Below are 14,948 nucleotides of genomic sequence, written 5' to 3' on the forward strand. Positions count from 1 at the left end.
ACGAATATTACGAATTATTAATTAAAAAAAATTTTTTTTTAAATATGTAATTAATATAAAAAATATTTTAATATTGGATGTAAGCACTTGATTAAATAAGGTAAACGAACAAAATGTACATTTTTATATATTTATAACTATTTATTTAACAAAAAAAAAAAATGAAACAATCTTTAGAAAGTGTGTTATTGTCTTAACAGAAAAACGAACAAAATAAAATCTGAAGTAATGAACCACGTAACAAAATATAAATTTATACAAAATAAAACAACTTTGAAAATTAAACATTTTTTTAAAAAGTGCATTGTTGTCTTATGCTTTTAATAATTCGCGGAAATGTCTGTCCTTTCTTACGCCGTCTCCACAACTCTTCCATTAGATGAGAATAGAACAAATTTTCATTAGTCGCTAGCATCCTCATCTTCCTTTTCACATGTGACTAGAGTCCCTCCACAGTTTATTAAATATTAATTACATATTTTTTTCTATTTTAAAACTTTAATAATTTTTATTTTTATTTTAAAACTATTAATTCGTAATATTCGGGATTTGACGGTGTAAAATACTGATGAGTGGTGCTGACCCTTCTAGAGTTGTCGAACTTTGCCGGGACTTAACTGCAAGACTGCTTAATATTGTATCAGTTCATGTTAAATATTGTTTTTCATGTAAGAAAATAAAATCCAAAAATGCGGAAAACGACGACCAAGAAAAATAATTATTTAGGAAAAAAGGGTCAATAATGTCTAGAATCTTTCCGACTGAGAAAATAAAAAAGAAAAACCTTTACAATAACGACATATATGGGGTTTCGGGGATGCTGAAAACGAATATATACTTCAGAATTGGCACAGATAAATAGTTTACACGATATGAAGGGATTACTTTTTCAAAATGTGGGGATCACTTTTCTATATAAAATTAACGTAAAATCATCACCCACCTTCTGGCCACCTAGTGATTTTTTTTTTTAACTTTTTTTTTTTTTTTGGTTACCTGAAAGTCGTTTGCTGCTTACTTTCTACCGTAACAACTAACATTAACGTGGCAACGTTTATAGGTTTTCGGGTATGCTGAAAACGAATATCGTATTTAACCGGATATAAAGCAATGTAATTTTTTATGTTATTAGTGATGACCATTTCTGTATGCACAAGCATGCGCATATTTTTGATGCACACGCCAAATTATCCGCGTCCTTGATGTCTAAAAATGGCACCCACTGATATGATAAGGAATTACACAGAACTGTATACAGATTTTTCTTTATTTTTCTTCTTTAATGTCCTTGTGTCTTGATTAGAAAGCAGAAAAAACAAAAACAAAAAATTAGCCAAAAACAAATAAAAAAATGTGGGAGCTCATTTTATATTAAATGTCTATAGAAAAGTAATTTTTTTATATTTCTCTGCGCCACTTTAAAAGTATATATATATATATATATATATTGTCTGTATTTTTGAGATGAGGTGTTTTCATTGATTGAGATTGTCGGACTGACTTCCTCATCTTGGTTGTTATTGTCACAACGTTTCGGCCGTTTTGCCCTCCGGCCTTCGTCAGGTGTTTTGTATCGAACTGGGGAACCGTTTGTTAGGAGTCTCGAACCCAACCCTTTATTATTATTATTATAGGGGTACCGTGTTCGGACTCCAACTAGGCTTTGGGACATAGTTGCTGATTCTCTGTTTTGAATGTTACTTTTTCACTGCCTTCGTTCAGGATTGAACTCAGCACCTTTGGGTAACTGTAAACTTTGATACAATGTCTAGGACCACTCGGCCATATGTCACTGGGGCAATTCTTAGTTGGTTTTTGTTAATGTTAAACCTATGTTGTTATTCAAGGTTTCCTCTCTCTATAAGAGGTGTCTAAATTGCATTCAGCTCTATGCTTCGTTTGCTCAGTAGGTTGTTTTCCAGTGGGTCTCTCTGTTTATTATTTTTACTTCATCCCATAGGGGGCGATGGTCCCCCCTCTCCATCCAGACATGGTTGGCTATACCCAATTTTTCCGTCTCCCCTTTAGTTACCGCTTTCCGGTGTTCTTCCACCCTTACTTTAAGGGGGCGGCATGTTTCACCCTTGTAAACCTTTCTGCAACTGCATGGGATGGAGTATATGCAGTTTTTGGTCATGTTCTCCTCCATGCGGGGCTTCACTCGTACCAGGTGTCGTCTGAGTGTTGATTCGCTCTTGAATACCGTCCTGATGTTGTAGGGGGCACATATTCTCTGGATCTTTTCGGAGATGCCTCGTATGTATGGTAGGCAGACCGTTGGAGGTTTTTGGGTTTCATTCTCCTCTCTTATACTATTAACACGTCTGGTGGATAGTATGCTATCGGGGTAGTTGTTATGATGGAGGGTATTCTTCAACCTGAATAATAAAGGGTTGGGTTCGAGACTCCTAACAAACGGTTCTCCAGTTCGATACATAACACCTGACGAAGGCCGGAGGGCAAAACAGCCGAAATGTTGTAACAATAACAACCAAGATGAGGAAGTCAGTCTAACAATCTCAATATATATATATATATATATATATATATATATATATATATATATATATATATATATATATATAACACGGAAATTACATAATTGTTGATGCAATAATTTATTTCAACCTTGTGGTATTTTCAAGCATCTAAACTAGACAATTACATTTTTGATACTGAAATAAAAAAAGAAAAAGAATTGGGTCTCGACCGTCAAAAAACCAGAGAGGGTGGTAGTAGCAATCCACTTAATACATTTTATAGAGAGGATGGGAGGGATTTAAAAAACAAAACATTATGACACTTATAATTGCTGTCCGATAACTGACGTAACAACCGGCACACACAAACACACACGCAACACACACACACGCCCCTAAATATGCACGTTCTTACACGTAAATGCCTTGACACGCGTTTACTAACCTAGGAAGAAGAGGGAGAAATATACGGATATAGAGAGAAGGAAAAAAAAAAGAAAAAACAAAACAAACCGCGCGCAAGGGAAAGAGAAGAAGAAAGAAGAGAAGAGACCATCCGCTGCCTGTCGTATGGTTTCATCAGTTTAGAATCCCCTAGAAAGAGAAGGGAAAGAAAATGGAGATCATACGCGTGTCATAGAGTCAATTGAGTCGTGGAAAGCAAGTCTATTTAAAAAAAAAAAAAAAGGGTTTATATACAAAGTTTTAAAACTATCTGTATGTTATCATGTTAAAATTAGTTAGACATAAATATTATCTTATACTACATTTAAATATTGTAATATAGTACTATGAATTAAAAAAATTGGGTCTTATTTAGTTAGTATTTTATATTTTTTTATGTAATTAATTTTATTGGTGATTATAGCGGTCATTGTAATTTTTCTCACTAATATTTCACTTCCTAATTGATTAAGATGCAGAAAATTGCATTAGTCGCCCCCAATTCCATAGGACGTATATGGTTTCAGTTAATATATACTTTTATTCATTCCGTACACAAAATTACTTTCATGTACGCATAAAGAAATAAATAAAATAGTTATTATTTTAAAGTTTTGTGTTAATTTATATTAAATCTAATAATGTCTAGTGGTAGTATTTGATCTGTTTGACTTAAATCAGTTTAATAACTAATGTATTATCTGCAGAGAAAATTTATTTTCTTAAAGCTATCTCATTAATTAATAAGTAATTTGGATAAACAGGTACTTTGGAATAAGTACACCCAACTTAGATTTCGGACAACAAATATCATCAAGTCGTTATTACCGAGTATATACCGGACAGCACTATAATTGGCAGTGGGGTGGGGTGGGAGGGTTTATCGTAAATAATCTAGTGGTATTAAATTCGGTCTCTTTACCGTTATGGGATTATCTGTTCGTCGGATCTGGAGTTATTGGTTATTTAAAAAAACAAAAAGGTAAAAAAAATCCATTAGGGTAAAAAGTCCATCTCCACAAGGAGAATTAATTATCAGGCGTATGTGCGTGCGTTTAATGTCCCTGGGACTGAGATCAGCGTCGATGTCTACAGTGTTCAAACATGTTTTCCCTTACATATACACACCCACATTCATGCACACACACACACACACACACACACACACACACACACACACACACACACACACACACACACACACACAGGAGCTGTGACGTCACTTCCTTTAAAGTGAAAAGCAGACATGCACACCCAGAACACTAACTCCAATATAAAAGTCAACAAAATCTGTTAACTTCCCTTTTTCGTCCGGACCAGCGTTTGAGCTGCTTCGTCGACGAACTGACCGCGTGCTCTAACGTCACTCTATCTCCCCTTCGCCTTTGGTATATCAAAACAGTCATGTGCGCGATGCTCTACTGAGCTTAACCCTCTCTTTCTACTGGCCGGCTTGCCACTTCGCGTTTCTCGATTGCATTCCCCCTTTCCTTCCACGCGCGTAGTCGTCAATGGCTGAATGAACACGTGTACACCGAAGACTTTCACGACATGTTTATTTTATTCCAGCATTTGAGTTCTTTGTTTCCTTCATTCGATTCGTTTCATTATTTTTTCTTGTAGCGAGTTAGGGTATTTTATATCCTGGTCTGCAACATGAAATGGTGACCCCTTTATTTAAAATGAAATGAATGAGAGTGAACGAAACACGCGATGTAAGCTAAACCCTTCCACACAAAAAATAATTTTTCTCTAGCAAACAAACTTGTCGACCATGAGGAGGAACATTTTCAAACAGCGCACAAGAAATTGAAATATAAAAATTTCAACACAAAAAAAAAAAAATGGAACTTCAACAGACGGATTCCTACAATGAAACCATGGCATTAAACATTCCACCCTTCAACCCGACAAATACAAAAATATGGTTCGTCCAATTACAGGCCATATTTGACGCTAAGTGGATAACATCGCGAGCACATTAGTTATCTAGTGGAAAAACTGCCGTTGGAGGTGGTAGAGGAAGTCACTGATTTCCTCGAAAATGTACCGGAGGAAAGACCGTACGACACGCTGAAGCAAGCAATTCTGCAGCGAACCGGTGAGAAAATAGAATGCCACGGCCAAGCTAACCTCGAAATTGGGATACCAAGTTTGAGAAGATCATTTTCCTGGACATTTGTTATCACAAACGTCACCAATCCCCTCCTCGGACTTGATTTTTTAAATAAATTTGGCCTTACAGTGGACTGCAAAAATAGAACAATTTACGACCCAGTTACTACCACCAAAAAAAAGTTACTGTTAAATTCTGCAGCACCAGTAAATGTGGTCATAAATGAAATAGAACTGCCGGTATTCATAAGAAAAAGCCTGGATAAACACCCAGAAATTATTTCTCCGCACACCAACAAAAACAGTGAGTACTGTGGTGTTTATCACAGAATCGACACAGGCAGCCACTCCCCAGTCTTCGCTAAATCCAGACAACTGTCCGCTGAAAAGCTGACGGCGACGAAAGAGGAATTCAAACGTTTGACAAACGAAGGTGTAATAACCTCTTCAGACAGCGAGTGGTCAAGCCCACTACATCTGGTACCCAAACAAAGTGGAGGCTATCGTTGTTGTGGAGACTACCGCGCCTTAAACAGCATCACTAAAAGTGATAGATACCCCATCCCCAATATAAACTCCTTTACGGCTAAACTCGCTGATAAACAGCGATTTTCGAAAATTGATTTGATTTCGGCATATCATCAAATTAAGATGCACCCCGATGATATTCCAAAAACTGCCATAATCTCGCTGATGGGACTCTATCAATATGAACACATGCCGTTTGGACTAAAAAACGCAGCGGCTACATTTCAAAGATTTATGGACAAAATTTTCCGAGATATCAACTGTGTTTTCATTTATATAGACGACATATTGATCTTCAGTGAAAACGAACAATCCCACAAACAAGATATCGACACAGTTTTTCAAATCTTAGAAAACAACAGCCTAAAAATATCTCTTTCCAAATCCATCTTCAATGTGACATCTCTTGACTTCCTAGGATTTAGAATCAATTCAAAAGGAATTACACCAACTGCATATAAAATTAAAGAAATAGAATCTTTTCCGTGCCCTAAAGATGCAAAAAAGCCTACGCAGTACAGTCCTATCCAGACTTAAAGAAATTCACATTATATGGAAAAGATCAATTTGTGTTATGTGATACATCAACGTCATACCCTAGACCTTTTGTACCATATACACTACGGAAATCTATCTTCGACAGCTTACATTCAGTATCACATCCTGGAATAAAATCATCTATCAAAATGATTAAGGCTAGATTTTACTGGCCACATATGGATAAAACAATTAAAGAATTATGTGCATCATGCACATCTTGTCAACAAGCAAAAATATACAGACATACTAAATCACCAATTCAAACGTTGGAAATACCATCATCAAGATTCCAGACCGTACACATTGATATAGTTGGACAATTACCCCCAGCAAAACGTGCCAACAATCCTTATACAAGCCCATGTCGGTATGTTTTAACATGTATAGATCGAACCAGTCGATGGATAGAAGCACAACCTATAGCAGATATTACAGCACAAACTGTAGCAGAAGCTTTTGTTGACACATGGATTACTCGCTTTGGTGTTCCACTGCATGTCATAACTGACAGAGGCACACAATTTGAAAGCGAACTATTCCTTGAATTGTCAAAAATTATTGGATTCTATAGATTACGAACGACTTCTTATCATCCGCAATGCAACGGACTTATAGAAAGAGCATATAGAACTATTAAAGCAGCTATAATGGCCCGAAAAGAATCTTGGATTTCAGCTCTACCAATAGTCCTCTTAGGAATTCGAAGTATGTCCAATGACTCTAATTTTTCCCCATTTTATGCAGTCACAGGTACACAAATGTTATTACCACAACTAATGATTGGTACAGAAAATACAGAAATAATTACATAAAATTTTACAAGAGAACTACACAAAACTATGGAAAAATTTGATCTGACAGACTTTTCAAACAGAGATAAATCAACAAAGAAAACGTACGTACCAAATCAACTTCAAACCTGTGATAAAGTTTGGATTAGGATAGACCGCGTTCGAAAACCATTAGAAGCACCCTATTCAGGTCCTTACATTGTACTCGAACGAACACCGAAATATTTCCTAATAGAAACGAACCCAAACACGCATACACAAGTTTCAATAGACCGTTTGAAACCTTACATTGAAAACAAGCAAAAATGTACGCAAAATACAACTATCAACAAAAATAAAAACAACGACATTTTACTCCCCGAAAAAGTGCAGGAACATGAGATAAAAACAAGAACTTCAAGTAGGAGAGTTACATGGAAAAAAGATACTGAATACATTTATTAAAAATTTCTTTTTAAAATAAATAAATGATATATATATATATATATATATATATATATATATATATATATATATATATATATATATATGAGCACTCCGTCTACTGGCAGGGTACCTCTCTGTACTGACCAAAGATTTAGACCACAAAAGCAAAATTAATACTACCATTCCCTTTTGCATTATATTAAACCTTCCTTTCCCTACAGTGAAAAAGAGACAATTCTGATTCTTTGGCCTTCCTCTCGCCGGGTGGTCCTGCTTGCTGACTCGTCCCCCACCGCCTGCTATCGTCCAGAGAGACGAGGGTAGGTGTGGGTGTCCTTTTTAACTACTACAGTCAGAGAGTTCATGCGACTAAGTCCAGTACGCACGCGTTTATAAAAACTGCTACATAATGTATCTTACCAATGCTTCGCAGTGTTTAACTTAAAAATAAAATAATCATTCAAGTTAGTATTTGTGTTGTGTCTTATTCATATGAGATAACAGCAACTATTTACAGATTCGAAAAAGTTGTCAAAAAACAAATATATAACAAATAAATGTTATCAAAGGCAAGATAAGTTACTTTTCTACCAAATTGGGTATATTTTTCGTGTTTTTATTCAATGTAACATGTTTATTCAGCTCGAAAAGCATACAGTGTTTATCGATCTATTGGAAAATTCAAAATGGCGCCCGACTCTCTTAACAGGGTAAGTTCGGGCGTGTTAAAGAGAGAGTCGGGCGCCATTTTGAATTTTCCAATACAATAGTAAACACTGCATGTTTTTCGAGCTGAATAAACATGTTACATTGAATAAAGACACGGAAAATATATCCAGTTTGGTAATAAAGTAACTTATCTTGCCTTTGATAACATTTATTTGTTATATATTTGTTTTTTGACAACTTTTTCGAATCTATGTGTACAATAATACAAACCAACATTTTTTTTTAAGAAAATGTTACGTTAGAAAAAATCTCGTTATAAAAATCTCATTTCGGTAAACTTTGTATTTTTTTATTGTAAATTTGTTTATCATTTTATTGTTGAATAAAATTTCAAAGTGATAAATGGAGAAAAAAAAAAAACACCTCGTCTTATTTTTTATTTTTTTAAAATAACACTAATTTTAAAATTTCGATGTCCATAATATATATTTCATTATAAAAGTTCTATTTTTGTTTGATAAAAAGAATAAAACAGTGAATAAATATTAAAAAAAAAAACAGTCCATTAAGTTAAAATAAAGACTTTGAATAAAACTTCTAAAAAAAAAACAAAAAAAAAAACAAGGCTCATTCTGTTATATACTGTTGTATGAGTTTTCACCGTCTCGAGTTGCGTCCCTTACCGGTGTACGTTTTGGCAGCGGTGTGATGTAAAGCGTCCAAGTGAGATGTAGAAAAGAATAACAAGCGGAAAGTTATTCGCAGAAACAGATAAGAAACTTTATTGTTTTTGTTTCGAATAGTAATTTATACGTACGTCACGTGGACGAGGAAAAAACCAACAGACCAGTGGCTGGCATAAGGCCCCCGGCGCCCCATATGTATTGGCAGACAATTTAGCGGCGAATTGAAAGTTGTTTAAACTGAAATGGTATAACTACGCCATTATTACGTGTTTGAGAAACAGTCATTACAATATCAGAGGGCACTTTTGCTTCATTTCGTGAAAAATATTGAATAATTCCACCCCGTCTTTCTAAGCTTATAACTCCTCGAAAAATGTAATTCAAGCCCTATTTTTTTTTTCAATTAAAGGAGCAAGGGACCAAGGTTTCATTAAACAAATTAAACAACAAACAAAAAAAAAACGTGTTTAAAAAAAAAAGGGTTTTAAACTTCGGAATTACAGATAAATTTCTAAAAAACACTACTTTTTTTTTGTTCTAAATTTGAATATATTATTTATTGATCCTTTATCTTCAATTTGTGATATATAACACTTTGGTGAGTAAATTAATTATTTCAAAATGGGAGGAGTGAATTATTCGACCCCCTGTCTTTCCAAGCTTATAACTACTCGAAAAATGTAATTCAAGCCCTAATTGTTTTTTTTTTTCAATTAAAGGAGGAAGGACCAAGGTTTCATTAAAAAAACAAGAACAAAAGAAAAAACAAACAACGTGGTTTAAAAAAAAAAAGGTTTTAAACTTCGAACTTTACAGTTTCTAAAAAAACACTACTTTTTTGTTTTAAATTTGAATATATTATTTATTGACCTTTTCTCTTCAATTTGTGATATATAAAACTTTGGTTTAATTATTTACTTTTTAATAGACACTTGAAAATGGGAGGGGCGTGAATTAAAAAAAAAACGTTTGTCTAAAATATTATATTCGGTTTATTTGAAGAACATTGACCCTGGAAATATCGTAAAAATAGAATCGATAGAAAAATTTTGATAGATTTTTAAAGTTTAAAAATTGAAAAATATTGAGTTCGTAAAATTCATTACTGTTTTTTAAAAAATAAAACATATATTTCTATTACTTTTAAAACAACTTTAATAGTTTATTTTGGAAGTATAATCCATAAAGAAAATAAACAACCCACTTTTAAAAGAGAAATTACGAGTTTTTTATATTTTATTCGCAGTTTCGTGTTAGGGGGTGTCAAAAATTCCTACAAAAATTCTGATACACCTACGTTGGGAGACGATGCATTGCATTACTACAGGTTTCAATTTTCAACACCTGAAGACGAAAAATCACCCACCGAAATTATTCAGGCATTTGATAAATATGCTATAAGGGGAACGAATGAAACCTACGAGCATTACATATTTCATTCTAGAAAGCAAGGAGAATCAGAGACTGTGGAATCCTTTATTACGAACGTTGATAAAACGTTGATAAAAACGTGCAATTTTTTCGACAATTGTGTTTCATCAGTAGTCAGAGATCAGGTAATATTGAGAATGCACAACCCCCAAACACAAGCTGAGTTATTGAAAATAAGACAGACTTACAAAAATGTATCTGTAAACTGTCTGAAAATGCTACAGTCCAGTCCAGAATCCTAAGGCGTGAAGGAGTTAACATGGTTGATTTTAAACCCAGAAGAAAGATATCGGCACAATCTGACAGAGAGTGCTTGGCATGTGCATTGCGTCATGGAGTGAGCAAAGAGTTATGTCCTGCATTTGGTAAAACCTGTTATAAATGTAAAGGAAAAAAAAACACTTTGCCATGAAATGCAAAGTATCAAGGAAAAAGAAGGTGCAGACTGTCAAAACCCAACAATATGACCAGGAAAACGATAGTAGTAGTTGTTCAGACTATGGACATGTAGACAGCGTAACAATTAAGAAAAGGGTGCATGTTGTAACTGAAGAGGTGATAAAAGCGGAAATGATGGTGAAAGGAAAACAAATTGCCTTTCAGCTCGATAGTGGAGCATCCATGAACATATTGAATGAGAAACACATGATTGGAAAAACACTGGAACATTCAAATAAGACTCTTGTCATGTGGAATGGAGCAGAAGTGAAGCCATTAAGAGAGTGTCGAGTAAAAATGATAAACCCAAAAACTGGACAAAAATATGCAGTCAAGTTTGTCATTAGGAAAGAGAATTTCCACCCCTTACTTGGAGCAAATGTAATCCAGAAAATAGAACTTGTCACAATCAATAGCGACAAATTAAAAATGGTTGCCAAAGTTTCCCAAATGAATTAATCCAGCAACCAGTACCCAGACAACATTATTAATTACTTCAGAGATGTATTCAAGGAAGAATTGGGTCAATTACCAGGAGAGATACATTTGCAGGTGGATCCAGGAGTAACACAAAATGCTGCAGCAACACAGAGAATACTAGTGGCACTTAAGGACAAGCTAAAAGTCGAGTTAGAAAAACTGGTTAAGAAGAATGTTATTGAACCAATGAGTGACCCAACACTATGGGTAAGTACTTTAGCACTGATAGTTAAGAAAAATGGAAGCCTACGGATATGCATAGACCCAAGACCACTGAATAAAGCTTTGAAGAGGGACCATTTTCAGTTACCTACACTGGACGATTTACTACCAGAATTGGCTGACAGCAAGGTATTTTCTACTCTGGATGTACGAGATGGATTTTGGCATGTAAAATTAGATGAAGCCAGCAGTCGCTTAACAACATTTTCTACATCATGAGGTAGGTTCCAGTGGAAAGTTTTACCTTTCGGGATTGCTTCAGCACTGGAAATATTTCCAAAGACCTTTTTTGACAATGTGTCCGATTTAAAGGGAGTGATTAACAAAGCGGATGTTCTGGTGATTAAGAAGGGTAAAATGATGGAAGAAGCAACAATTGATCATGACTAAAAACTCAGGAAACTGTTGCAGAGATGTCATGATAGTGGGATGCGATTGAATGCTGAAAAATTGAACCTATGACAAATGTCTATATCTTTCTTGGGACACAGTGATGGTTTACGTCCTGATCCAGGAAATGTAAGAGCCATAAAAGAGATGCCGTGTCCAAGAGATGTAAAAGGAGTGCAACGATTGGTTGATTCATAAATTACCTGGCAAAATTTCTACCACACATATCTGATGTGATGGCCCCAATTAGAAATTTAGTGAAGGCAGATGTGCCATGGACATGGTCCCAAATTCATGAAGAGGCTTTTGGGAAAATTAGAGTTAGTGAGTAAGGCACCAGTATTAAGGTATTATGACCTCAACAAATCTTTGGTCATTCAATGTGATGCAAGTGTGAAGTGCATGGGGACTGCACTCCTGCAAGAGGGTCAACCCCTAGCCTATACTGTGGCGAATTCCCAGGATACGGTCCCTGAAAGATTGTTGACGACGTTGCAACAGATTCGTCTGTTGCGACCACAAGGTCACTTAATTGACAATTCATATTAGATGATCGTTACTCACAAAAAAACAGGTGCTTGTCTCTGTCACAAGTCGCCTTAAATAGAACAATGCTTTTGCACACGAAAGGAAAAATCACGTGCACGTGATATTATGCGCCCAAGCCCTCATAAAAGCGAACACAAGGAAGCAAGCAACTTTCTGCTGCCGGAGCTCCCCAGAGGTGAGTAATTATTTCCTTTAATATCAGCCGTGTACTGACCGACACAGAAACTCGGTATGCACAGATTGAGAAGGAACTACTAGCAGTAGTCTACACATGTGAACGGTTTCACCAATATACGTTTGGTCGACAGATAACAATACTAACTGATCATAGGCCACTGGAAGCGATTATGAAAAAAGAATTGATGAAATGCCCAAAACGACTGCAAAACATGCTGATGCGACTACAGGCTTATGATGCTACAGTTCTGTAGCATCCAGGTAAGAAAATGTTCCTTGCAGACATACTAACAAGAGCATACATCTATGGATTGGGCGGTGAATATATGGACGATGAAGATGATGTCAAGGAAGCAGAATATATTCCTGTAACAGAGAGAAGACTGCTTGAACTGTTCTCAGTCACGAAGAAAGACAGAAGCATGCAGCAGTTGCAGCAAGTAGTTTTGGAAGGATGGCCAGGAGACAAAATACATCTTGACCCAGAGGTGAGACCATATTTTTATATGCGGAGTGAAATGACGGTGCAAGATGGGTTAATTTTCAGAGGAAACCGGGTAGTGGTCCCACTGACACAGAGAGGAGTGTTGAAAGAAAAGCTGCATTCCACACACCTGGGACTACATTTCAAAATGCCCCACGTGTAGAAAATATGAAGTAGCTAATCCAGCAGAACTATTAAGGGTCCATGAAGTTCCTGACAGACCCTGGGCGAAAGTGGGAATAGATCTCTTAAAGTTTGCAGATAGAAACTATCTGTGCACAGTTAATTACATGAGCAGTAGCTATAAATTTTCTACCTTTGCAAAAAAGTGGTGTTTTGCACATACACCGGTCAGTCAATACAATAGCAAGGCAAATGGTAAGGTGGAATCTGCAGTAAAGAGTGCAAAAAAACTTTTTTGGAAAACAATGGAAGATAAGGTTGACCCATACCTAGCAATGTTGGATCACAGGAATACGCCATGCAGGGGTCTCTTATCACCAGCTCAGAAGCTGATGTGAAGGAGAACAAAAACACTTCTCCCAACCAGAGAGGATTTACTCAAGCCAGAATTGCCTCAAAATATAAGAAAAATGGTGAAGCAAGACCGCAGGAAGCAAAAACATTCTTTCAACCACAAAGTAAAACCACTGAAACCATTGTATCCTGGAGATGTAGTACGGATGAAACCAAACATAAATGGTCAAAAAGAGTGTAGGAAAGCAGTGGTATGGCAGAGGCTGGATGAGTGATCATACCATATAAAAGTAGATGGGTATTTATATCGACGGAATAGAGTAGATTTGAAGAAAACTGCAGAGACACCCCCACTCACACCAGTAATACACCAACCATATGAAGTGCAGAGCGAGTTACCCAAGAATGCAGGGCAGGGTACAGAAGAGATATGTACCACGGAACCACCTCACTATGAAGGAAGAATAGTAAGAGATCCTGTGAAATTCAGGGATTTCACAACATAAGTGAAAGGGCAGAATAATCCCAGTTAGGTATGAGGGTAGTCAGCCTAGTGAATGCCTAGATCACTATATTTTATAGACTCTGTTTTAATTCTTAGACTTTTTTGTTGTTGTTCTGTTTTGTCGTTGTGAAAGGGGAAGATGTTGAATGAGGGACTAACAAGAGTTTTCACCGTCTCGAGTTGCGTCCCTTATGTTTTGCTTTGTTTACAATGATAATAAAGATGCAATTACGTAAAAGCCGATCGATCGTTCTGTCATTTCTAATCCATTGACATCCTCAATAAGATAATGACACATATACATCAAGTAACACGAGTTATCTCCCCCTTGAATGGTATTACTCCCTCCATCACCATTGCCTGCAACCTCCCACCACACAATCACATGGTATACCGTAGTAGCAAAAACTGCTACTCTTTCTTAGTGTTAATAAAGTTTCTATTCTGTTCACACGTGCGACTCTCTCTCTCTTCTTTCAATGTTCTTTCTAACCCTTTACTAATAAACACCACATTATACAATAGATTCTATAAAGTTTTGGTCATCCGTAGCTAAAAATATGTCGGAAGTCACTTCCGTCAAATGGCTTTGTAAACAAAGGGAGACGAATCTTCAAGATTACCGAAAATTTCACTAAATTAACATATTTATTTGAAAATGTCATTATTTCTGTGAAAAATATTCAATATATTTTACATTTAATATTTATTATTTCTGTGAAAATGTGTTCTTTTTCTTTTATTGCAATATAGTTTTTGAATAAATAAATAACAATATTCGTAAATTGATTTATTTCATTTGAATGTTTATTTATTTTTATTATTTATTTCATATGAATGTATTTATTACAACTAATTACCTTTCACTAGGTGCGGGAAATTAATGGCTGCTTCGGTAGGGAGTATGGTTTTTAACGCCGGTTAATCATTAAATTTAAAAAAAAATTTTTAGTACTTTTTTATTGTATTTGAAAGATTATAGTTTAAAGTTAATTTCTCAAAGAAAAAAAGTGTGTGAAATAAAAATACATGGAATAATTTTATCTCAAATCTGAAAACTCCTAGATTTCACGTAAAAATTCATTATGAAAAAATCGCGTTTACATTTTTCTGGCA

Source organism: Euprymna scolopes, chromosome 45 (genome assembly GCF_053919585.1).
Source record: "Euprymna scolopes isolate OS-2025 chromosome 45, ASM5391958v1, whole genome shotgun sequence".
Lineage (NCBI taxonomy): Eukaryota > Metazoa > Mollusca > Cephalopoda > Sepiida > Sepiolidae > Euprymna > Euprymna scolopes.